This window comes from Thalassophryne amazonica, chromosome 3 (genome assembly GCF_902500255.1).
Source record: "Thalassophryne amazonica chromosome 3, fThaAma1.1, whole genome shotgun sequence".
Taxonomy (NCBI): Eukaryota; Metazoa; Chordata; class Actinopteri; order Batrachoidiformes; family Batrachoididae; genus Thalassophryne; species Thalassophryne amazonica.
In genome coordinates, this window is record NC_047105.1 from 120979005 (window position 1) to 121003960 (window position 24956).

A 24956-nucleotide genomic window follows, 5' to 3' on the forward strand; every position below is an offset into this window, starting at 1 on the left:
GTCACACAGCATGACAGTGGTCCTGCTCACTACACACAATCAAAGCCAGCTCACAGGATACAGCATCCGCTGCATGCAGAGTCATAATCAGTATTCAAGGCAATCAAGTAATCGCATTTTTATTCATGCCTCTCCCTCTGCGGGTCCATTGTAGAACAGCATCAGCTAAATATTATATAATAAGCAGAGTGTCTAACAGGCATAAGGCGTTGCACTTTTAGCTCCTTTTTTTTCCCAGCAGCACCATATGTGCTTTCAGTGTGCGTGCCCGTCATTGTGACAGCTTTATATGCCGATGCCAGCAGTGAGACAGGTTGCCAGAGAAAGCCTGGAGAGAGCTGCAGGCGAATGCTGGACAGCAGCGGGAACACTGTAACTATGGACCCTTTTGTTCCTCTCACCAAGTCTTGGAAACTTTGTTATTCCTCAGCGCGGATGCTGGTGAGACTTTGGAATTTCTCTCAGAAAATAAGCTCCCACCTGCTCCCGGTCTAGACTCGTGTTTCACATCCTGTCAGCAGCAAACACCTGTGCTTTAGGTTTCAGGTTTCATGGATAAATTAGTAACACCGCAACGTGCACTACTACAAAATAAATTTGTCATTACAAATTACAAAGGTCACCCAATGTTTCAGCTGTGCGCTGTCACATCACACGGAGCAGGTCATGGCTTTGGTTTTCTCCTCCCTCCTCCCGCAGTTTTATTATGTGAAGTCCAGGAAAACTGGAAACTGTAGGCTGCCTCAAGCTATGAGTGTTGTTGTTTGTGTAATTGCATCAAGTGTTTGTTAGCTCGTTGACAACCTGGTAACATGTCCATACCAGAGCACATCCTTTCTCTAAACCTGGGACAGGATGGTGGGATGGACTCTAAGCCTACAGGATATATATATATATATATATATATATATATATATATATATGTGTGTGTGTGTGTGTGTGTGTGTGTGTGTAGGAGATCTGTTAGAAAAGTATCCGACCTTTTTATTTTTTTCAAAAATCATATGGATTTGAATCACGTGTGATTGCATCAGCCAAGCTTGAACCTTCGTGCGCATGCGTGAGTTTTTTCACGCCTGTCGGTTGCGTCATTCACCTGTGAGCAGGCTTTGTGTGAGCACTGGTCCACCCCTCTCGTCGTTTTTTTATTGCGAATAAATGTGTGAACAATTTGGAGCTTTGCTGCATCAATTTTTTTTCCAGAAACTGTGAGAGACCTCCAGGTGGACACCGTTCAGAAAATTAATATGGCTTTCAGCGACGATTTTATGGGGATTAAACAGATTAAGGAGTGATCCAGACGGTTTAAAGACCGCCCACAACTGCTGAGAGCATGCCACGCTCCGAGCGCCAATCGACAGGCTCACACCCCGCTGAAACAACCAGATCATTTCCAACGTGAAGGCTTTGTTGATCTGGGACGTCGTCTGACTTTCACAAAAAGGCAGAAGGCGTGGACATCAGCACTTTTTCGGCACATTCCACTGTTACAGGAGTTTTTTCATGGAAAGAAAAGCGGAGGGACGCGCCACAGAGCCATTCATTATGTGGCACAAAACCACCTCTGTGTTGGTCTCACAGGATGGCTTTCAGGTGGATTTCAGACGGCTGTCGGTTGCTTTTCAGTCGTGTGATTATCCAAGAAATTGAGCATGAGCTGAACATGCCCCAACATGTCCTGTGAGGCTTCATCACGGCGTTGCTTTCTGCCATGCGGCTCCACTGCGACGCGCAGAACTCCTCTGCACGTCTGTCTCAATGTGCCAAAAAAGTGCTGATGTCCACGTCTTTTCACAATACCTGTGCTAGTCAGACGACATGCCGGATCAAGACAGCGTCCAGTTTAGAAATGAACGGCACATTCCACTGTTACAGGAGTTTTTGTCATGGAAAGAGGAGCGGAGTTCCACGCGTCGCGGTGGAGCCGCACAAGTTGTTGCACAAGTTGTATGGTCGGGCCATGGAACTTTGCAAAAGGGCATATATGTAAAGCAATATCACTTAACAGTAGGGATGCCCCGATACCAGTATCAGGTATCGGCCAGATACTGTATTCATTTCCTTGTATTTGTAATCATAAAACACCCGATATCCCTTTACAGCAGTGTGATGTCAACCTCTCAATGGCATATTTTTACACACATGCTCAGTAATTTCCACACTATAAGCCGCTACTTTTTTCATACATTTTGAACACTGTGGTTTAAACAATGATGTGGCTAATTTATGGATTTTTACAGGCTTTCATGCAATTTACTCATAAATCGAAGTACGTCCATCAATGCTGTCCATTGATTGGCTGAAAGCTGCAGTACTCATGCAGAGTAAATACACACACAGAGTAAATATAAAGTCTTACCTGTTCGTTTTGGTGGAATTCATCACATCCTGAAGAAAAATTAACCATATAAAGCCTCCTGAGTTTGGAAAACAATATCTGAAGATACTTTAATTCCTTGTCGTGGCTGAAAAAACGTTCCTCTTTAACTTCAGCACTTTGCGCAACAGTTCCTCCGTCAGATCACGGTTTCAGCAGCAGAGGTTGTCCATCAGGATGCTGAGTTGCAGCCCCTGGTGTGGCTGTCCAGGCTGATGGGAGACAGGCTCGGTCCGCTACAGGTGTAATCTGTTTGTTGGGTGTCTGTGGTGTTGCGAGCAGAGCCTCCGATACGTGTTTAATTAAAAGTTTAAAAAAATAGTGTGGAGAGTGAAAGGATGTTTAGCTCAGTGTCACATATTGTAGATGAAAACAGAAACAGTCTCACAGCAAACTTAGTGATGGACAATTTCAGTTCTGTTCCTGGTGTTGTATATTTTGCATCCCTACTTAACAGTGTCAGCTAGATGTGTTGTGTCTTCAGTAAATCCTTGTTTTAATAAAATCCCACTGAGATGAAAATTCTGAATTATGCAATTCAAACAATACACTTTGAATTGCATAATTCAAACAATATACTTTATGTATTTTAAATAAATACTGTCATTATTATTGATTTAGAGTAATTATATTTTATTAATAATAAATACATAAAGCTGAGGATTATGCATTTCAAATGAATAGGATTTATTACAGTAATGAATATGCATCATGTAAGGTTTATTTGGTAGGTTTGTATTAAAATTATCTAATAAAAAGTAAATGGGAATTTGTCATGTAATAAAATTACATAAATCTTCAAAGTTAGGGTTAAATATTTCTGTGTGTAGTTTCATGCCTGAGATCTGTCAGGTTGACCACAGTGTGTTTCTCATAATAACATGACTTTTTCTGCGCAGTGAGTTTTGTTTTAGGTTTGTGTGGCCCATCTTGGTAGATTATACATCACCACCATTGATTATTACTGTTATGGTGATGACCTACAGGTGTACATGCTGGGTTATGTAGATAATGACCAAGGGGTAAGATTTGACAGTCCTAAATAAAACCTTCCCAAAACTACAAATATGAGCTGAAGTTCCTTGACTGGCTGCTTGAGTATGGCTCCAAAATCGAGCAGGTTCACATTGAGAACTCATGTTAAAATTTAAAAGCTGAGAGGGAAAAAAAGCATGTTTACAGCCTGGTACTAAAAACTATTTTGCTCTCTATAGCTCATTTCCCTACCATGACAAGTGTATTTGAATTGAACTGTATTTTAGCTAAAAGATTTTTTGAGCTTGTGGTTTAAAGGCAGTGGTGGGCACAGTTCCACTAATCTGCTAAATGCTAATTAGCAAAGCTAACTTTTCCATTAGCAGATTAGCTTTTCAGCTAACTCTGAAAAACATCAGAAAAGGACCAGTTAGCTTCTGCTAACTTTAGTTCCACTAACTTTAGTTCCGCTAACTTTCAGTCCACTTTATTTATTTATTTATTATTTTTTATTTTTTTGCTGGCATAATGAGTAAAGCTGTGTTAGTTAATTTGAATTTCCCATAATGCCTTTTGGCACATGTGCCTGTTTAATGCTCAAACCTTCAGAATTAGTGCATTACTTTAAAAAATATGTGCAATATCATATTTTCACTTTGTAAAAATGACAGAGTTGCCATTAATTTTGATAAACTGTCCATAAGTAGTTGGTTTTACAAGAAACTATGAGTGAAAGGTGCTTTGCGCTTCATGCCTTCTGCCCACTGTCTGAGTGGAAGCATATTGAAAGTAAATGATGCTCTTTTTTTCCTTCTTCTTCTTTTCTTCCTTTGTTATAGCAGCGGGCCGGGTGCATAAGGACAGAAGCTCTGGCTTTTTGTTGGTTTTTGGTTTATGATTGCATTTGAATTTACCCAGCAGCACTTGTAGTGCTTAAACTCGAAACCACCTTAGTCAACTGTGTACTGAAGCCTCGGACCCACCAAATAATCAAGGATGAATAATGAGCCATGTAGCATTTTTTTTTTTTTTTGGTACGAGTCCGGTTATTCAACAATTGTGGGAGAATAGTGGCTCTGAGAGGCTCTTAGAGGCAGAATATTTGGCTAACAAGGCTCATCTCTGAGTGTGGTGCTAATTTCAAGCAGTTCAAAATTTTTCAAAAACAGCGTGGGGCAGTTTGTGTACGAGGCACTATGAGGACAAACAAGGACTTTAGAGGCATGTTTGTAGTGAGGACGAGGTTGTTAAAAGTGCATTATCTGAGCACCTGGCGGCAACAAGGACAGGACAGGATATTTTGGCTCCACCCTCGAGCGCACTTCATCGTGTCAATCCCATCTGCTTTGCGCTGGACACTGTATATAAAATAATTCTTTTGTAGTGTATTAATCATTTTCTGTCACAGTTTGGCAGTTGAAAACAATCGCTTCTGGAATCCCAGAGGACTGTTACAGCTGGATCCTTTTTTAACTCTCTCTCTCTCTCTCTCTCTCTCTCTCTCTCTCTCATGCACTGAGGTGGAGAACATACAACCCCAATTCCAGTGAAGTTGGGACGTTGTGTAAAATGTAAATAAAAACAGAATACAATTATTTGCAAACCCTCTTCAACCTATATTGAATACACCACAAAGACAAGATATTTAATGTTCAAACTGATAAACTTTATTGTTTTTGTGCAAATATTTTCTCATTTTGAAATGGATGCCTGCAGCACGTTTCAAAAAGCTGGGACAGTGGTATGTTTACCACTGTGTTACATCACCTTTCCTTCTAACAACACTCACTAAACATTTGGGAACTGAGGACACTAATTGTTGAAGCTTTGTAGGTGGAATTCTTTCCCATTCTTGCTTGATGTACGACTTCAGTTGTTCAACAGTCCGGGGTCTCCGTTGTCGTATTTTGCGCTTCATAATGCGCCACACATTTTGGGTGACAGGTCTGGACTGCAGGCAGGCCAGTCTACTACCCGCACTCTTTTGTAGTTGTTACACTGTTGTAACCTGTGCAGAATATGGCTTGGTGTTGTCTTGCTGAAATAAGCAGGAACGTCCCTGAAAAAAGACGTTGCTTGGATGGCAGCATGTGTTGCTCCAAAACCTGGATGTACCTTTCAGCATTGATGGTGCCATCATAGATTTGTAAGTTGCCCATGCCGTGGGCACTAACACACCCCCATACCATCACCCATGCTGGCTTTTGAACTTTGTGCTGGTAACAATCTGGATGGTCTTCCTCATCTTTTGTCCGGAGGACACAATTTCCATCATTTCCAAAAACAATTTGAAATGTGGACTCATCAGACCATAGCACACTCTTCCACTTTGCACATGATCCATGTGTGAGAACTTACTGTATTTGTAAATAATTCTACAAGTGGGTGAGTGCCATGTTCAGTTTTTTTTCCCCTCTTATGTATTTTGTTCCAGTCATTGGAGCTGGAAGGCTTTGTTTTGATTTTGCTTTGAGAGAGTCAGTGGAATTTTGGATATTGATGTGTGTGCAACAGCATGCTGTTTTAAATGCACGTGGACCTCTCCGCTGTTTTTCAGGCTGTCTGATCATACAGTTGTATTTTTTAGATTTTTCAGTTATATCAACAACATTTATAAACATGCACAAAGCTGAGCGTCTACTTTGAAACTGGTCATGGAAGTGCGCAAAGTAATCCCATATCAGTGGCTGGTAACGAACAGCCTAAATCTATGTTGTTGTGCTTGTCGTACAGTACGTGTGTGAGTGTGAATATTTCATAGCAATATGATGACAGAGTGAGACCAAACAAGCTTGTATACAGGCGGGCCACGTGATGGCTACATATTGTTTGCATTAAAGAGGCCCGACATGGCCTGTACATGATACAACATGGCCCATACGAGGCTTGGTAATGCACTTTTAACAGCCTCATCCTCACTATAAACATGCCTCTAAAATCCTTGCTTGTCCTCGTAGTAACTCATATACAAATGGCCCTATGCTATTTTTGCTAAATTTTGAACTTGATGAAATTCAAGCCACGCTCAGAGATGAGCCTCGTTAGATGAATAATCTGCCTGTAAGAGCCACTATTCTCAAACCTTTCTTGAATATCTTGACTTGTACAAAAAAAAAAAAAATCATGCAACGTGGCTCATTATTCATCGTTCATTATTCGGTCTAACCAGGGCTTAATATCTCTGGGTAGAACTCTTTTAGTGTCAGAGAGTGAAGCTTACTTCACTGCACAGCACCTCCTGCTGACCACAATTACACCTTTCAGTATTGACCTGTCCCCAGCAGAGAATGTGTGGAGAATTTTGAAATGAAAAAAATTCAGTGACAGTGACCCGTACAGTTGCACACCTGAAGACATGTTTGCAGGAAGACAAAATAACGTGAAGTGCTTCTTTGCTTCATATCCCCATTGAAAAAATATCTTAAGTGTTGTGAGAAGGAATGACTACACTACAAAGTGGTAAATACTTTAGGGCCCCTTCACACATAGTATGAATAAGTAGAAATCAAGGCGAATCACCGCAAAACAGCTTGCATGAGCGAACCACGACAACATCAAGCCAACGTCGAGAGGGACACGTGGTCGGGCAGGGTGAACGAGCCTACTGTGACGGTTTCGTGCATGCTCATGCATGAAACACACCATCCACAGGATTCGAACCTGCAATTTACAAAAGCACGAATTACCAGCCAGAAACATTACCACTGCGCTATCATCATTGTCCTATAAAAGGTGCAGAAAAATGCTTGAAATCAACAAGGAGATAGACATAAAAAAAAAAAATAAAACCACACACCATAAAAACACCACATTTTATTGAATCCCTCTTATCGAGCGAACATATAAGTATGAACCATCTGTTCCTCTGTAGATGACCCATGGTCACAGACATACAGTCATGAAATGACATGAATGAAGCATGGCGCACTTATCATGTCCACTACTGGCCTGGCGTGTCCAGCCAGCCCTGCATGTGTGTGTCCGGCCTGACAGGAGTATCCTGTGGATGGCACACTGCAGGACAGACACCACGGGCAGGCTGTTAAAGTGCGCGCCGTACACTCGCTCGCTGCAGCCGGTCGCAACAGCAATATATGTTTTATCCCCCCCCCATCTGCAACACATCTGCCACATGTGTTGCAGATGGGGGGGAGCGCAACACACGCCTGATTCACACGCATGGCACATGTGTTGCCAACACTCTGGCACACCACATGAGCGTTGCTGTTTTGCAACGCCACACTCGTGGGGGCACATAGACAAATTTCACAGCCAGCTCAAAAGTGATTGTCTGCAGTGTTAGATGTTTGTGTGTGTCACCTGGAATTTGGCCGACACCTGCCGCGAGAGGGATTGAATGGGCTCTCACAGGGCACACTCTGTCTTTCAGCCGCTGGTTTGTGCAAACAGCTGTTGCAACAGGTGTACGAGGCTTTGGAGGCAGCTCCAAATTTACACATATTGCATGCAGTTCCTGCCTCATGCGCAATTCAGCCACATTCATACTGTGTGTGAAGGGGCCCTTAGGGTCACAATGTTTTTGGAATGTGTTTCAGACCTGAAAAGCAGGAATGGATGTATATTAAAAATATAGGGCCACTAAACTTTTTAAGATTTAGTTATAAAATAATTTTCACTGGCACCACTATAATTTTATATATATTCCATTTAAATAAGTTTTATTTAAGCAAAGAGTAATTATTATGACATTGCCAATACAATCAAAATTCACGTTGTCCCCCCCAAAATAAATTTAAAGTTCCCCTGAAAGTTAAATTTTCAAAAGAACAGATGGACTTGAAGTACTTATAGCAACAACGTTTGAGACCAACACAGTCAATGAGAGTGATGTCATAGATCATGTAGGGGCTTCCCCAGACTTGTGCAAGGTATTCTGGGAAGGAAATGATGATAGCCAATCAGAACAGAGAGACACTGTGACATCACTGGCTCGTCTTTCTCTGGCTGGTAATCCAACATGGGGAAAAACATTCAAAAACCACTGCATTTCTGTGTAAATCTAAAAAGACCCTTCAGCTGCTCCTTTGTTTTCACTCAGGGTTGCCACAGCAGATCCAGTGTGTATCTGCATGTTGAATTGGCACAAGTTTTCCACCTGACACAACTTCACATTATATGGAGAAACAGGCAGGGATGGGGTTCAAACCGGGATCTTTCTGCACTGCAACCAAGCAAACTAACCACTACCCTGCTGTATGAAAGAAATAAACACTTCTAAGATGAGAAACGTAGGGTTTTTTTTAGCATTTTGACATCTCACGGACGTCAGTGTGGACACTAAGAGTGCGCATATCACATGTGCTCAAAGGTAGCTATCAGTCTTTTCAAAAGATCATGCATGTGCACATGCGCGCCCTCCTGCAGACGCCAAAGGTAAATAAAATATTTGCTGTGGAATTCCCACCAGATACATATGTCCTCTTCATTAAACTGAGCTGTAATTTTATAAAATATAAAATAAAATCTAAAATAAATAATAAATAAATAATACATCTAAAATAAATAATCTAAACTAAACTGACATTATAATGCTGGGATTTCAGTAGAATCTAAATTTTGTCAGTTTAGTGAAATTTGGGTGGCCCTGTACCTTTAATTAATGAAATAGAGACCACACAAAACATAAAATATCTTTAATTTCAATCCCACAGTATGAACCAAAATACACGTAAGAGCCAGTGTTGTTGTTGTTTTTGTTTGTTATTTCCACCATCGAAGTTGGAGGAGGTTACGTTTTTGCCCCTGTTTGTTTGTTTGTTTGTGTGTTTGTGAACAGCCTGGAGCCCACAATATTTCATATATTGTTACGAAACTTTTACTGAAGATTCATATCCTGATAGGCAAGAAGTGATTTCATTTCAAGGTTGTAAGACAAAGGGCAAGGTCAGGGAAACTCTTGGAAAACTGGAAAAATCCCTATCTTTAATATTGAATGAATATTCAAAAAAATCATAACTCAAAAAAGATCACATTTCTTTCATGTTTGAGAGTGTTATGTAGGATGGTATCCTTTATCAACTGACAAAGTTTCATCTGGATCTGATCCAGATTACAGACTGTGGACATTTAAATTTAACATTGAAAACCCCATTTAATGTATATTTTACATTAGATGGGCCACGACACAGCGCCTCAGTCACTCTCATATTTGAATGTGAGGCGCAGACTGGACCTCAATCGCCTGACAGTTTGACCCAGGTCTGATCCAGATTGTGGATTTTGTGGACATTTGAATTTATTATTGAAAAGCCCATTTGGTGTACATTTTGCATTATATCTCAATCAAAAGTGCCTCAATCACTCCCATTTATTACAATGAGGTGCAAACTGGCACTCTCAGTGAATCGACTAAGATTGATCTGCATCTGATCCTTATTGCAGATTTAGTGGATATTTGATTATTTTTAACATTGAAAAGCCCTTTTGATCTATATTTTGTATTATTATCACTTTACCGAGGTGTTGCTAGGCCAGTAGCGTCGATTTACATCGACGCTACCTGGCTATACCCGCGCGCAGTAGCGAACGAGTATTGGCATACCTGCCCGCTGTGCATAAACAAATTATGTCATAGCGCGTGCAGCCCAAGAACTGTCCGCAGAAGAAAACATAAAAAGGCGAGAAGTGTGTGTTGGTCCCAATATGGATATTCTGGATGACTTTCTCATGGATAGTACGACAATGAACAGCAGCCAAAGCAGCCAGCTTGATGAGGACGCACTGCCGAATTTGGAGAGCAGCGCGCACCAGCCGACATGACAAAAGTTAAAGTGAGCCAACTTTTTATGTACGCGTTACGTGTTGCCGGTAACGCGTTACTCTAATCTAACCACTTTTTTTAGTAACGAGTAATCTAACGCGTTAATCTTTCCAAGTCAGTAATCAGATTAAAATTACTTCTCCAAGTCACTGTGCGTTACTATTATTTTTGTATTGTGGGTCGATAGCAGCATTAAACTTGGTCTGTGGGCAGGGGGTTGGGGTTCGACTGAACTGCCCACTTTAAGTGAGCTGTTTTCTGCAGCAGCTACGACTTGTCCTCACCTCTTAAAGCGCGGTGACAACAGCACACCTGCACTGAGCTTTACAAAGTAATTTTCTCCTTTATTTAGAATTCTGAGCTGAGCCGCGTATCTGCTCATTAAAAACAGCTGATCCTCCACGACACATAAACAACTAACACTATTTTCCACTCAAATGCACCTAAACTCTCTTTCTGAGGACCACATGATGTGAAAACGCAATAAAACTTTCTTACCTGTAAATCTGGTCATGTTTTCTGCATAAATAAATGTTATCCATTCTTTGTGCTCAAATGCCAAAGCAGGGGCAGATCCAGATGGAATGGGGGTGTGGGGCAAGGATGTGCCCCTCCCACAACACCCCTAGATTAAAGGTCCAGTTTTGAAGCCTTTTTTACTATAACAACTAATACTACTTAAAATAATAAGAATTTTGACAAGTTAAATGTTTATAGAGAATTTAAATGTTAGAATTTAATAGTTACATTTATAAACAATGCAGGTTAGAAATTGCAAGTTTTACTGTTACAGTGCTGTCAACAGTTAAATATGAGGTCAAGAAAGAGGTCTTTATTTTACTTTTTATAAAACAAGTATTTATTTTCATTGAAGTCAAGAAAGGGTGACTATAAAGTGAGTTTTGGCAAAACAAGTATCACTGTCATGTTGAGGTGGCAGAGGGTTGTTGTCGGCAGCTGGGAAAGTAACTAAAAAAGTAACTAGTAATCTAACTTAGTTACTTTTACAATTGAGTAATCAGTAAAGTAACTAAGTTACTTTTGCAAGGAGTAATCAGTAATCAGAAACTGGATTACTTTTTCAAAGTAACTGTGGCAACACTGGTGATAATAATGCAAATAACATGCATTTGACGTATGGTATGCATTTTCGGAGTCTCTCCATCCATGCCATCGCCCCCAATGACAGATATTCGCCCTCGTCTAACTCGGGTGAATATCTGTCATTTTGGGTGACTAGGCATGGAGTAGAGGTGGGCGGATCAATCCTAATATCAGTAATATCAATACCAACGCTGGTATTGATATTGAATGATCCTCTTGTAAAAAGATTGATACTCAAGCTTTTTTCTCTCCCGCACACACTGACTGCTGCGCATGCAGATTCATCAAAGTCTACTCTCTGTCTGTAAGAGCAGCGCTGCTCTGTGTCACACAACACAGAGCAGCGCACCCTTGTATTGTGGTTTGTCAGCCCTCTACCTCAGGAGATTTTGTTTTAAGTTGTGTTGAGTAATATTTTTTTCAACAAAAATGTTGATTGTGATAATAAAGTATTTTGTTGTCACATACAATGTTTGGCGAAATTCTATCCTAGGTCTTTTGGATCATTTGGATCTATGATGCTTAAATATGAAAAGTATCGGGATTGGGATCGATATCGGCGATACTGGGCCTGTATTTACTTGCTATCGGATCAAAACCAAAATTCCCGGTATCGCCCACCTCTAGCATGGACGTCGGACCTCTGAAAATGCATACCGCCTTCCAAAAGCATGTTATTGTATTATTATATTTTGCTTATGAAAAGCCACTTCTAACAGGAATAACCTGGAAAACGTTTGCAAGGTAACAATTTGTGTAACTGGAAACTAGTGTAGGGTGAGATTTGCGCTGTCCGAGCACATTTTCCATACGCTCCCAACTTTTTTTGATTTGTTGTTCTAACTTGTCTCTGACTCAAAGCCCATCTTCGACATATTTTTGTTGAACTCTGTCCAGTTCTTTTTGTTTGTTTTTATCATTTCCAGATGCAGGTGTGATTGTGGCTTAACTGGCGCGTGATTCCTGAAGTAGGAGGTAACAAGCAGGTCAAAAGTGTGAGATCCTGTCACACATCTAACGCTGTCATCGAGAGTCACAAACTATAAACTGCACCACATATGGACCTGGGACACTCCGGACTAACCCATCTGCAGGACTGCTTGTTGAGTTCTCCACTCAGATAGGTGATGATTTTGTCTTGAGTGGTTAAATCTGGTTTGACAATAAATCTGATTTCCCACCCAGTTGTGTAATTGGCTGAACATGCGTTTGTTATTGTTTTGTCTTCGAGTTCAGTGCACCGCTCACATGGGCTGCAGAAGCAGCTCGGCTGCGCTCAACTCCTTACAGCAGCACATTTCTGTCGCTGTATTTTTGTCACACAGCCACCCTGTCCTCTCGTTCACCCCGAAAATAAAGCTGAAATTATTCTTCTTCATCCCACTCTTCCTCTCTCCTGCATCTCTCGCCGCCTCCACTTGGCTTTGATCCGCCCCTGCAGCCACATGGCGGGAAGATGACAGAGTGAGCAAAGACAGAGGGGAGAGAGAGAGGACAGAAAGATGACAGCTCCTCAACAAGTGTGGAGCGATGGGAGAGAGGAAGAGAGAGAAGAGAGGAGAGCGCTATTCTGATGATGAGCTTCTCACCATGGGAGGAGGAGGAGGAGACATATGCGGCATCAAGAGGCGCTGAAGCTGGGTTAAGCATGCACACACACACTGATGCTCTTTTTTTAATTAGCACACAAACACACTGGGTTGGAATGTTTCTTTTTGCCCTCCTTCTGGACTGTCAGGTCCCACTAGTGCAGCAGACAACAGAATATTTACAGAGGAATCCTTCAAATGGTGATACAAGCATCAAATTTGGCAAATGTACACCTTAGCTATTACTCTTCTGAAAAAACTGAATTTTCAATAGGCGGCCACGTAGGGGTCAATTGAATTTGAACTTGAACTTGAACTTATTTATTTGGCACACAACTCGTCAATAACAAAAACTGATATACAAGACAATCCACAGTGACGTGTGACCAAAAAGGGGGTGAACAGAAGCAAAGCTTATTAACGCCCACCTCATATATACATACACACATACATATATACACATTACCTACCCCCAGAGCAAGCACACAGGCGACATTGGTAAGGAAAAACTCCCTCTGATGTATTGAGGAAGAAACCTCAAGTAGACCAGACTCTAAGGGGTGACCCTCTGCTTGGGCCATGCTACAAACACATTTAACAACACAAACTCAAATCCCATTATCATAAACATATCAAGTGAACACCATGTCTTCGTCTACATACATATTTACATACATATACAGTATACGTGTATACACACACCAACATACACCTAAACATACATACATAATTACACACACACACGCATACACACACATATATACACACCTACATACATACATATATACACTCAACAAAAATATAAACGCAACACTTTTGGTTTTGCTCCCATTTTGTATGAGATGAACTCAAAGATCTAAACCTTTTTCCACATACACAATATCACCATTTCCCTCAAATATTGTTCACAAACCAGTCTAAATCTGTGATAGTGAGCACTTCTCCTTTGCTGAGATAATCCATCCCACCTCACAGGTGTGCCATATCAAGATGCTGATTAGACACCATGATTAGTGCACAGGTGTGCCTTAGACTGCCCACAATAAAAGGCCACTCTGAAAGGTGCAGTTTTATCACACAGCACAATGCCACAGATGTCGCAAGATTTGAGGGAGCGTGCAATTGGCATGCTGACAACAGGAATGTCAACCAGAGCTGTTGCTCATGTATTGAATGTTCATTTCTCTACCATAAGCCGTCTCCAAAGGTGTTTCAGAGAATTTGGCAGTACATCCAACCAGCCTCACAACCGCAGACCACGTGTAACCACACCAGCCCAGGACCTCCACATCCAGCATGTTCACCTCCAAGATCGTCTGAGACCAGCCACTCGGACAGCTGCTGAAACAATCGGTTTGCATAACCAAAGAATTTCTGCACAAACTGTCAGAAACCGTCTCAGGGAAGCTCATCTGCATGCTCGTCGTCCTCATCGGGGTCTCGACCTGACTCCAGTTCGTCGTCGTAACCGACTTGAGTGGGCTAATGCTCACATTCGCTGGCGTTTGGCACGTTGGTGAGGTGTTCTCTTCACGGATGAAGACAGCGTGTGTGGCGTCGTGTGGGTGAGCGGTGTTCTGATGTCAATGTTTTGGATCGAGTGGCCCATGGTGGCGGTGGGGTTATGGTATGGGCAGGCGTCTGTTATGGACGAAGAACACAGGTGCATTTTATTGATGGCATTTTGAATGCACAGAGATACCGTGACGAGATCCTGAGGCCCATTGTTGTGCCATACATCTAAGAACATCACCTCATGTTGCAGCAGGATAATGCACGGCCCCATGTTGCAAGGATCTGTACACAATTCTTGGAAGCTGAAAATGTCCCAGTTCTTGCATGGCCGGCATACTCACCGGACATGTCACCCATTGAGCATGTTTGGGATGCTCTGGACCGGCGTTTACGACAGCGTGTACCAGTTCCTGCCAATATCCAGCAACTTCGCAGAGCCATTGAAGAGGAGTGGACCAACATTCCACAGGCCACAATTGACAACCTGATCAACTCTATGCGAAAGAGATGTGTTGCACTGCATGAGGCAAATGGTGGTCACACCAGATACTGACTGGTATCCCCCCCCCAATAAAACAAAACTGCACCTTTCAGAGTGGCCTTTTATTGTGGGCAGTCTAAGGCACACCTGTGCACTAATCATGGTGTCTAATCAGCATCTTGATATGGCACACCTGTGAGGTGGGATGGATTATCTCAGCAAAGGAGAAGTGCTCACTATCACAGATTTAGACTGGTTTGTGAACAGTATTTGAGGGAAATGGTGATATTGTGTATGTGGAAAAAGTTTTAGATCTTTGAGTTCATCTCATACAAAATGGGAGCAAAACCAAAAGTGTTGCATTTATATTTTTGTTGAGTGTATATTATCAATGAGAGTAGCTGAATGTGAAGTGATTCTTGAAGGCCTAGTAATTTTTGGATATAGATTTAGACTGTACATAGTGTTAATAAAACCCTCAGTTACTATATGCTGATGTGGATTTCAGAGATCAATGTTTATAACTCCACAAACAAATACTCGCTTATTACCCATCTGTGAAAACAATTTATCTGTCCAATTTTAAAATTCTTCAATTTTAGAGCCAGGAGCTCTATATACAACCCCTGGCAAAAATTATGGAATCACCGGCCTCGGAGGATGTTCATTCAGTTGTTTAATTTTGTAGAAAAAAAGCAGATCACAGACATGACACAAAACTAAAGTCATTTCAAATGGCAACTTTCTGGCTTTAAGAAACACTATAAGAAATCAAGAAAAAAAGATTGTGGCAGTCAGTAACGGTTACTTTTTTAGACCAAGCAGAGGAAAAAAATATGGAATCACTCAATTCTGAGGAAAAAATTATGGAATCACCCTGTAAATTTTCATCCCCAAAACTAACACCTGCATCATATCAGATCTGCTCGTTAGTCTGCATCTACAAAGGAGTGAACACACCTTGGAGAGTTGTTGCACCAAGTGGACTGACATGAATCATGGCTCCAACACGAGAGATGTCAATTGAAACAAAGGAGAGGATTATCAAACTCTTAAAAGAGAGTAAATCATCACGCAATGTTGCAAAAGATGTTGGTTGTTCACAGTCAGCTGTGTCTAAACTCTGGACCAAATACAGACAACATGGGAAGGTTGTTAAAGGCAAACATACTGGTAGACCAAGGAAGATAAAGCGTCAAGACAGAAAACTTAAAGCAATATGTCTCAAAAATCGAAAAATGTACAACAAAACAAATGAGGAACGAATGGGAGGAAACTGGAGTCAACGTCTGTGACCGAACTGTAAGAAACCGCCTAAAGGAAATGGGATTTATATACAGAAAAGCTAAACAAAAGCCATCATTAACACCTAAACAGAAAAAAAACAAGGTTACAATTGGCTAAGGAAAAGCAATTGTGGACTGTGGATGACTGGATGAAAGTCATATTCAGTGATGAATCTCGAATCTGCATTGGGCAAGGTGATGATGCTGGAACTTTTGTTTGGTGCCTTTCCAATGAGATTTATAAAGATGACTGCCTGAAGAGAACATGTAAATTTCCACAGTCATTGATGATATGGGGCTGCATGTCAGGTAAAGGCACTGGGGAGATGGCTGTCATTACATCATCAATAAATGCACAAGTTTATGTTGATATTTTGGACAATTGAAAGGATGTTTGGGGATGATGAAATCATTTTTCAAGATGATAATGCATCTTGCCATAGAGCAAAAACTGCAAAAACATTCCTTGCAAAAAGACACATAGGGTCAATGTCCATGAGCAGATCTGATTTGATGCAGGTGTTAATTTGGGGGATGAAAATTTACAGGGTGATTCCATAATTTTTTCCTCAGAATTGAGTGATTCCATATTTTTTTTCCTCTGCTTGGTCTAAAAAAGTAACCGTTACTGACTGCCACAATCTTTTTTTCTTGATTTCTTATAGTGTTTCTTAAAGCCAGAAAGTTGCCATTTGAAATGACTTAAGTTTTGTGTCATGTCTGTGATCTGCTTTTTTTCTACAAAATTAAACAACTGAATGAACATCCTCCGAGGCCGGTGATTCCATAATTTTTGCCAGGGGTTGTATGCAGCTAATAATTATATTTTTGCTTTTTTCCATACCTATTTCAATTGTGATGGATTCCAAAAGATTTTCCACAGCCACAGTCATTTCATCTTTAGTTTTGTAGTTAATCCTTTTGTCAACATACAAAGCCACTCCTCCTCCTCTATTTCATCTATTCAGATGATTAAATTCATAACCCTCCAGCTCATAGTTTGAGTCATCACCCTCTGCAATTATACTGAATGGTTGACAAAATTGTTTTAAATAGTCTTTGATACTTCCAAAATTTTTGTACAGACTCCTGCTATTAAAGTGGATTATTGACAATTTCCCATCACTTGAAATGCAGTTATTGTATTGTTCCTCTGTGTAATACTGACAGTTACTATCTGTGAAGGAATAGAAATGATTGTCCGGATCTATCTCATATTCCAGATCTTGTATATGATGCTCAGTGTACTTAAAAGGTTGTAATTCCAGATTCTCATAACCATGTATGATCTCAGTTATACTATTACTGTTCAGAAGCACCAATGAATGGTCTGTATGTTTGTCAGTCATTATGAAAGTTGGTTGCATTCTCTTACCATGTTTTCTTCATATTTTGCCAATTCCTCCATGCTTCTGATCAGCAACACTTTGGCTTCTTCTGGGGACCCATTCAATTTGATGAATACTCCAGTTTGAATTTTTTGTTGTTTTCTCAAGTATCTTGCCTTCTTTGCTATATCTGCATTGTGTTTAGTGAGATGCTCATTTAAGTAAACATTGGATTCTTTAAGTTTATATCCTTGTTTGAGCAGAGTTGTTTTGTCTTTCCTGTTAACAAACCTCATGATGACTGTAGGTTTGTCTGATTAATTCTTCCTGGGTAACGGGTGACTTTCTTCAATAGTGTTTATATCCAGATCGATCCCCTTAGTTTGTAAAAAAAGCAGCAACTTGTTGCTCTGTGGAGCGTTCGTCTTGTTCTTCGGGCTCCCCCGTTACCAGAGGCTGCTCCCCGAGCATACGTTCTGGGTCTGATGTTTTTTAAAGAATTGAAGAATTATATAGGGGTCAAAATATAAAAATGCTCCAGTCATATTGAAAATTATACATTATTTGTGTGATTGTAAACATTCCAAAAAGGTATAGTTTGGACTATCTACAGTATTGAATGCTTCTTTGACTTTTGAATGCATGGTCTGCCTTTGTCTGCCTCTCTCCTTCCCTTTTAAACCTCTTCTGTGTAGTTTGTCTGTTTTCCCTCCAGGTGGCGCACTGCAGAGCCAAGGAACACCTGTAGCTCATTATCTCCTCACAGCTGACTCACATGAGCACTTGAATAGGAGCTGGCTCTGAGCTTAGTCTTGGCCAGAGTCTTTGTTCCGTGACCCTGACCCACCAGATTTGGCTCTTCCGTGAGCCTTCCATGATGAATCTTTGTCCTTGACCATGCCAGATTCTACATGTCGTCATTCCTGCCGCTTCCATGCACTCTGATGTCTTAGCTTCTCGGAACTCTTCTCCAGGTAGCCTGGCCATCTCTAATTCCCGTATTAGAGCTTGTTGATCCTTTTGTGTTTCAAGACACTTTCCTGCGTGGCTCCCACGCTGCTCTCTGCCCGACGTCAATTTAGAACACATCTGCTCTCTCCCTCTGAAGTGCACAGCTCTGTTCACGTTCAGTTAAGTTCCTGCATGTCTGTGAGATCCCATTCTCATGCTGCTCCTGTAAGTGACTGTGCATGAACTGTATCCAAGAACTGTTTCCAAGAACTAATTCCAAGACGTGTATGAGCTCTGATGCAGAACAGCTAAGAACTTTCCAAGTCATTTCCAACGTCAAGTCCTGCTTAATTGGAACTGCATCATAAGACGAGCAGCACCTGACCTCTGACCTCTGAAAATAATTCATGAACTGTGAACAATTCCTGAACAGAGAACCTTATTTCCTAGACAGTGAACTTTATTCCTGGGCCTGAGAACATTCCTGTTTATGCCTTCAGTGAACTGTTTGTTGGTTAAGGATTCTAATGTTATAAGTGCAGTCACTTACCTCTGTTCTCCTACACCCTCTTAGTTCCTCGTCCTCGGCTCTCTGCGTTCCACCTGGCCCAGGTTCCAGCTCCATGTACTCCAGGACTCCAGCTCATTCTCAGACTCCCAAGTCTGGACCTGTGTGCTCTGTGGCTCCCAAACTTCCACCAATATATGTGGGCCCAGTTTCAGCTCAGCAGGCTTCCTCCAGCTCAGCACCTCAGTTATTTATTTTTCTAATTAAAGCTCTTTTTGTTCACAACCTGTCCTGGTTCTTGCTCCCTAGCCTTTGAGTCCACCACCTTGTAACGGTCGGGTTCCATCCGGACCTCTAACCACAATAGCAATTCTTCGATTTTTGAGGGAATCCTGTCTGACTATGCCAATTTTTGGATTGCATGCTCACTTACCAATATTTAAAGTATCGCAGATTCCATCATCATTTAATCTGAAACACAAACAAAAAGGATGTTCAGGAACTACAAATATAAACAAAGTTGGTGTTGCTTTACTCATCAGTTATAAAACGCTTCAGGGTTATGAGTTTTCTTCCACCAAGCATGTAAGCTGTCAGAGGGTACACATCCAGCAAATCTGCAGGCTGGAGAACTTTTACTGTCCACGTTATCTCAGGGACAAAGCTTCTCAGATGTTCAACAGACCATGCAGTAAGACATTCCACAATAAATACAGGAGACCCTTCCACAACAGCTATCTGACCCCCTGTTGAGCCATGAGCCAAAATCATCCCTACTACATGTTGTGTGCCATAATAATACACACTTTTTCTCACCCATATTTCAGTCTCATATGTAAACTTGAGGTCCAATGCACCTTGGAAGTCTTCTCTTAACACTGCAATATCCACAAGAGACAGCTGTGTTACTTGTAATGCAGAGTTGACTCCATCACAAAAGTAGTTCATGATGCCATCATGAAAATCTGCTACATTATGTGATGGCATCACAAAATACTGTGAGATAAGGTTGGATAAAATAGTACACAAATTAACTCTCCCTCTGATGTCCGCTCAAAGTTTGAAGCATGCACAAAACTTTCCAACACACTTGCTGGACATCAGCCAAGAAGGAACACATTTAATGAATGAGTAAAGGATTTGTACAGGACAAAAAAAAATAAACAAACAGATATCAGTTTTTTTATACATTACACTTATGAGTCGTCAAGCTGACACAGTGTGACTTAGACTTTAAATTATAATTAAAAAATAAGTCAATACAAATTACCACTTTTTATTTACGCTAAGATGATCTGCCATTTTGTTGTTGATGTCGTCACCACTGACTTTCTTTGGAAAATACATGGGATATGTACACGTTTGGCAAAATTGCACATTTTTGCACACTACATTTATGTATGTATTATGGACAAAAAAAAAAAATGCGAGAATAGCTTACTGCAGGATATGTCCAAAAGCCATGAATGGTCAACTGGACTTGTTTAGTTCCTTGAAGATGTTTTGCTTCCCATCCAGAAAAGGTTCATCAGTTTGGAATTGATGAAGCAGAGGCCTATTTTCAATTTATTTCATTTATATAGCGCAAAATCACAACAACGTTGCCTCAAGGTGCTTCACACAAGCAAGGGCTAACCTTACCAACCCCCAGAGCAAGCACACAGGTGACAGACCCTCTGCTTGGGCCATGCCACCGACACAATTGACAATACAAATATACAGAAAACTTTGGGAGTCCATGCTGGTGTCTGGGTATCCAGGATCAGTTTTTTTTTTTTTTTTTTTTTAACAGCATGTCTTGGCAGAAGAATGTGCACTCCTCAGTCCCTTTCTAGCCGCATACATTTTATTGATTTATCACTGACTTTTCTTTCTCTCCATATTTTTTCTGTGTTCAAAAGCAGGCTTGGTGACTGAGTTATTGTACAGTTACTGATGAGTGTGAATAAAAATTACCCAACACAAAACTATGTTACATATACTAGCATATTTCCTTGGACTTTACTTTGACGATCTGTGATGCACAATCTGAGGAGCGATGCACAAATGCATTTCATGTGTCTGACCTCACATTACGATTTATGCAATGAAAATCTTGAGTCCACACTGGGGTGCAAGCCACAATTACTCACCTAATTAGTTATGGGTGAGTCAGATTTTCTCCCATCACTGTCTTTTTTTGACACAATACCCCAACATCAAGCTGGTTACTATCCATGGGGCAAACTCAGAAATGAGAGGTTTTCTGGTGAGGACCACCAGCAGTCCATACGCGTAATGGTGTACCAGCTTCAGCTGGCCTTTGAGACAGACCTAGGGTCAGCTCCTATGTTTGGATTTGGTTCCCAGGGATCAGGCTGCAGCCGCCCCCTGATCCCAATGGTTGGATTTAGCCAAACTGTAATTAGTATCGATTAAATTCAGAGGACAAATTTGGCTGTATGATTCCATGTATTTACAATAGGGCAAAAAAGGCCCTTCTTCTTCAAATGCCTGAAAGAATAAAAGCATAAACTTCTCAGACAGTTACAAGATATATGCAGTTTCTGTAGTAGTTAAGATATAAACTGTTCTGGCTCAGCCTGAAAATGCTTGTTCCACCCAGCTGGAGTATGCTGTTCGTCACCCTCTGATGCAGATATGAAGTGAGTTTTTAATCCCTATTTTATCCATTCTGCCTGAGGGAGCTTTACTATTAACTTTCTGTCCATGTGGTCCATTTCTGTCTGCATGCTACCACAAGCTGGTGCGTGAGTGTTGAGGACATTGACCCTAACCTTGGCTGCGGAACATACAGTGTTGCAAAAGTATTCAGCCCCTTGGTATTTCACACATTTTAATTTGTTTATAGCTTTTCAAATAAAAAGCAAATCAGGCTTCTCAATATATAAATTTGCAAAATTATCTTCCTCAAACTGAAAGTAAATCTCTACAACTTGATATAATTTAATTAAAAATATAAATGCCAAGATGATGGTATAAGTAATGATCCCCTTTAGTATAATACCTGTAAATAATCAGTTTAATTGCCAGTTTTCTTCAGACAAGTCAGGGGATGGATACATGAAAACTTCCAAGTCACTGAATATGTCTTGGACTTTATTTACATCAGTTATGCAGAAATACAATACATATATATATATATATATATATATATATATATATATATATATATATATATATATATATATATATATATATATACAGAAACTCCTCCAGACTTGCGAGGAGAACTGGCGACCCCGGTCAGAGACAGTGTCAGATGGAATCCCATGCAGACATACGACATGGTGCACCAGGAGGTCTGCTGTCTCCTGGGCTGTCGGGAGCTTCGGGAGGGCCACGAAGTGGGCCGCCTTGGAGAACCGGTCCACTTCGTGAGGATGGTTGTCATGCCCTGGGACGGCGGGAGGCCCGTGACGAAGTCCAGGCCGATGTGGGATGTGCCTCATCGACCAGGGGCGATGAGGCACAGGTAACGGCTGGAGGAGTCCCTGTGCAGGAAGTCCCGCAAGACGTCATTTACCAATACTTGGAACGTCGCAGGGGCGTTTGTGAGGCCGAACGGCATGACCAGGTACTCAAAATGACCTAACGGGGTGTTGAATGCCGTCTTCCATTCGTCTCCCTTACGGATCTGAACGAGGTGGTACGCATTACGTATTTTGGCTCCATGCAGGGGCGTGAACACTGAATCCAACAGGGGCAACGGGTATCGGTTGCGAACCGTAATCTCATTCAGCCCCCTGTAATCATTGCATGGACGGAGTCCGCTGTCTTTCTTGCCCACAAAAAAGAAACCAACACCCATCAGGGAGGTGGAGTTCCGGATCAGCCCGGCAGCTAACGAGTCCCGGATGTAGGTCTCCATTGATTCGCGCTCTGGACGTGAAAGGTTGTACAGCCTGCTGGACGGGTACTCATGCCCGGGATCAAATCAATGGCGCAATCATACGGACGGTGTGGGGGAAGAGTGAGTGCCAGATCTTTGCTGAAGACATCAGCAAGATCATGGTACTCCTCTGGCACCGTCGTCAGATTGGGGGGGACTTTAACCTCCTCGTTAGCGGTCATACTGGGGGGAACCGAGGATCCTAAACACTCCCGGTGGCAGGTTTCGCTCCACTGAGCCACAACCCCAGATGGCCAATCAATCCGGGGATTGTGTTTTATCATCCATGGGAAGCCCAAAATAACGCGGGAGGTAGAAGGTGTTACAAAAAACACAATCTCCTCCCGATGATTCCCAGACACAACCAATGTTACAGGCTGTGTCTTGTGTGTGATTAAAGGGAGAAAGGTGCCATCTAGTGCCCGTACCTTCAATGGTGAAGGAAGGGCCACTAGAGGGAGCCCCACTTCCTTTGCCCATCTGCTGTCCAACAGATTCCCTTCCAACCCCGTGTCCACCAGTGCTGGGGCGTGAAGGGTTAGATCCCCACTCAGGATCGTAACTGGGTGTCGTGCAGATTTACATGCGCACCCCTCGTGCGTGTTATGACCCACCCTTAGCCCAGTCTCTAAGGGCGAGTGTTGTCGTTTTGGCCGTTTGGGGCAGTTTTTCTGTATATGCTCTTTTGAGCTGCAGACAAAGCACTCCCCGCGGGCCAGCCTCCTCAATCTGTCATCTGATCTAATTTTGGCACTGCTCGTTTCCCTAACAACGTCAGCAGGGGGAGCTGTTGCCACACGGAGCCCTCTGGCTGTGGAGCGTGGGGAAGGTGGCTCCCTTTCGGACCCGGAAGGAAGAGGGACGGCTCGTGCCTGAGCACGCCCTTCGCCCCACTCCCTTCGACATTCTGCTAATCGGTTGTCTAACCGTACTACCAGGTCGATAAGCCTGTCTAAATCCCGCAGCTCGTCCTTAGCCACCAGGTGCTCCTTAAGGACCAGAGACAGTCCGTTTACAAAGGTGGCGCGGAGTGCAACAGTATTCCAGCCGGCCCTCGCTCCCGCAATGCGGAAAGCGACTGCATACTCGGCTGCACTCCAACGCCCCTGTCTCATAGACAGCAGCACACTCGAAGCGGTCTCGCCTCTATGTGGGTGATCGAACACCAGTCTGAACTCCCTCACAAACTCAGTATATATCGTTAGGAGCCGTGCATTCTGCTCCCAGAGCGCCGTAGCCCAGGCGCGTGCCTCACCTCGAAGCAGATTAATAACATAAGACATCCGGCTGGAGTCTGACGCGTACATAACGGGACGCTGTGCAAAGACGAGCGAACACTGCATCAGGAAGTCTGCGCACGTCTCTACACAACCTCCGTACGGCTCCGGAGGGCTTATGTATGCTTCAGGGGACGGGGGGGGGGGTTCGTTGAACGACCAGTGGAATATCTGTATTCGGCGCCTGAACAGCAGGAGGAGGTGCTGCAGCAGCACCCTGCGTGCGCGCTTCCACCTGGGCGGTGAGAGCCTCCATCCTCCGATTGAGAATAACATTCTGCTCAGTCACCAAGTCCAACCGAGCAGTGAAGGCGGTTAAGATTTGCTGCAGCTCACCTAATACGCCTCCTGCCGGCGCCTGTGCACCCTGCGTTTCCATTGGTGGTTCACTCGATGGTTGACGCCCCTCGGGATCCATGACGTTGGCCGAGATATCCTGTTGGGAAAGTGTAGTGACACGGACCCACAACAGGGGGCATAAATGAACGGACAATGGATAAGCCAAAATACAACAATTTAATGTTGTGAATGTGCACAACGGAAAAACAGACAAATACAATTTAGAATAACAGTCAATAATAAGTGTGGGCAGGCTCGAGGATAGAAGACGCCTGTCCAGAGAAGAGCCGGGCCCCACACGCTTTCCACTGCCAGCGGATCTGGAGCACACCGGAGTCACCAAGCGCTGAGTCCCCAGGTGGCCACTGCCTCCGACTGTCAGATCTGGTACTGCTGGCAGGAAGAACAGAACAGGTGATGGTGGGTGCGTGAACACCCAGCAAACAGTCAGTACAATGGTGCGAAACACCTTAACCTCTTAATCACTATACTCCCGAACTGGATGCAAATCCTAATGTCACTTTAGCAGTCCACAACCGAGGAGTGGAGGACA

The 24956-nt window shown here is 42.4% G+C and overlaps 1 long non-coding RNA gene across 1 annotated transcript; it reads right to left on the bottom strand.

The window, feature by feature from the left end:
• Positions 1 to 4520: 4520 nt before the first annotated feature.
• Positions 4521 to 22569, bottom strand: LOC117508014. The gene is made up of 3 exons (XR_004559943.1): positions 22556 to 22569; positions 13429 to 13433; positions 4521 to 4656 (listed from the first exon to the last, which is right to left on the bottom strand). It is a non-coding gene; the product is annotated as an uncharacterized LOC117508014 (long non-coding RNA).
• Positions 22570 to 24956: the final 2387 nt, after the last annotated feature.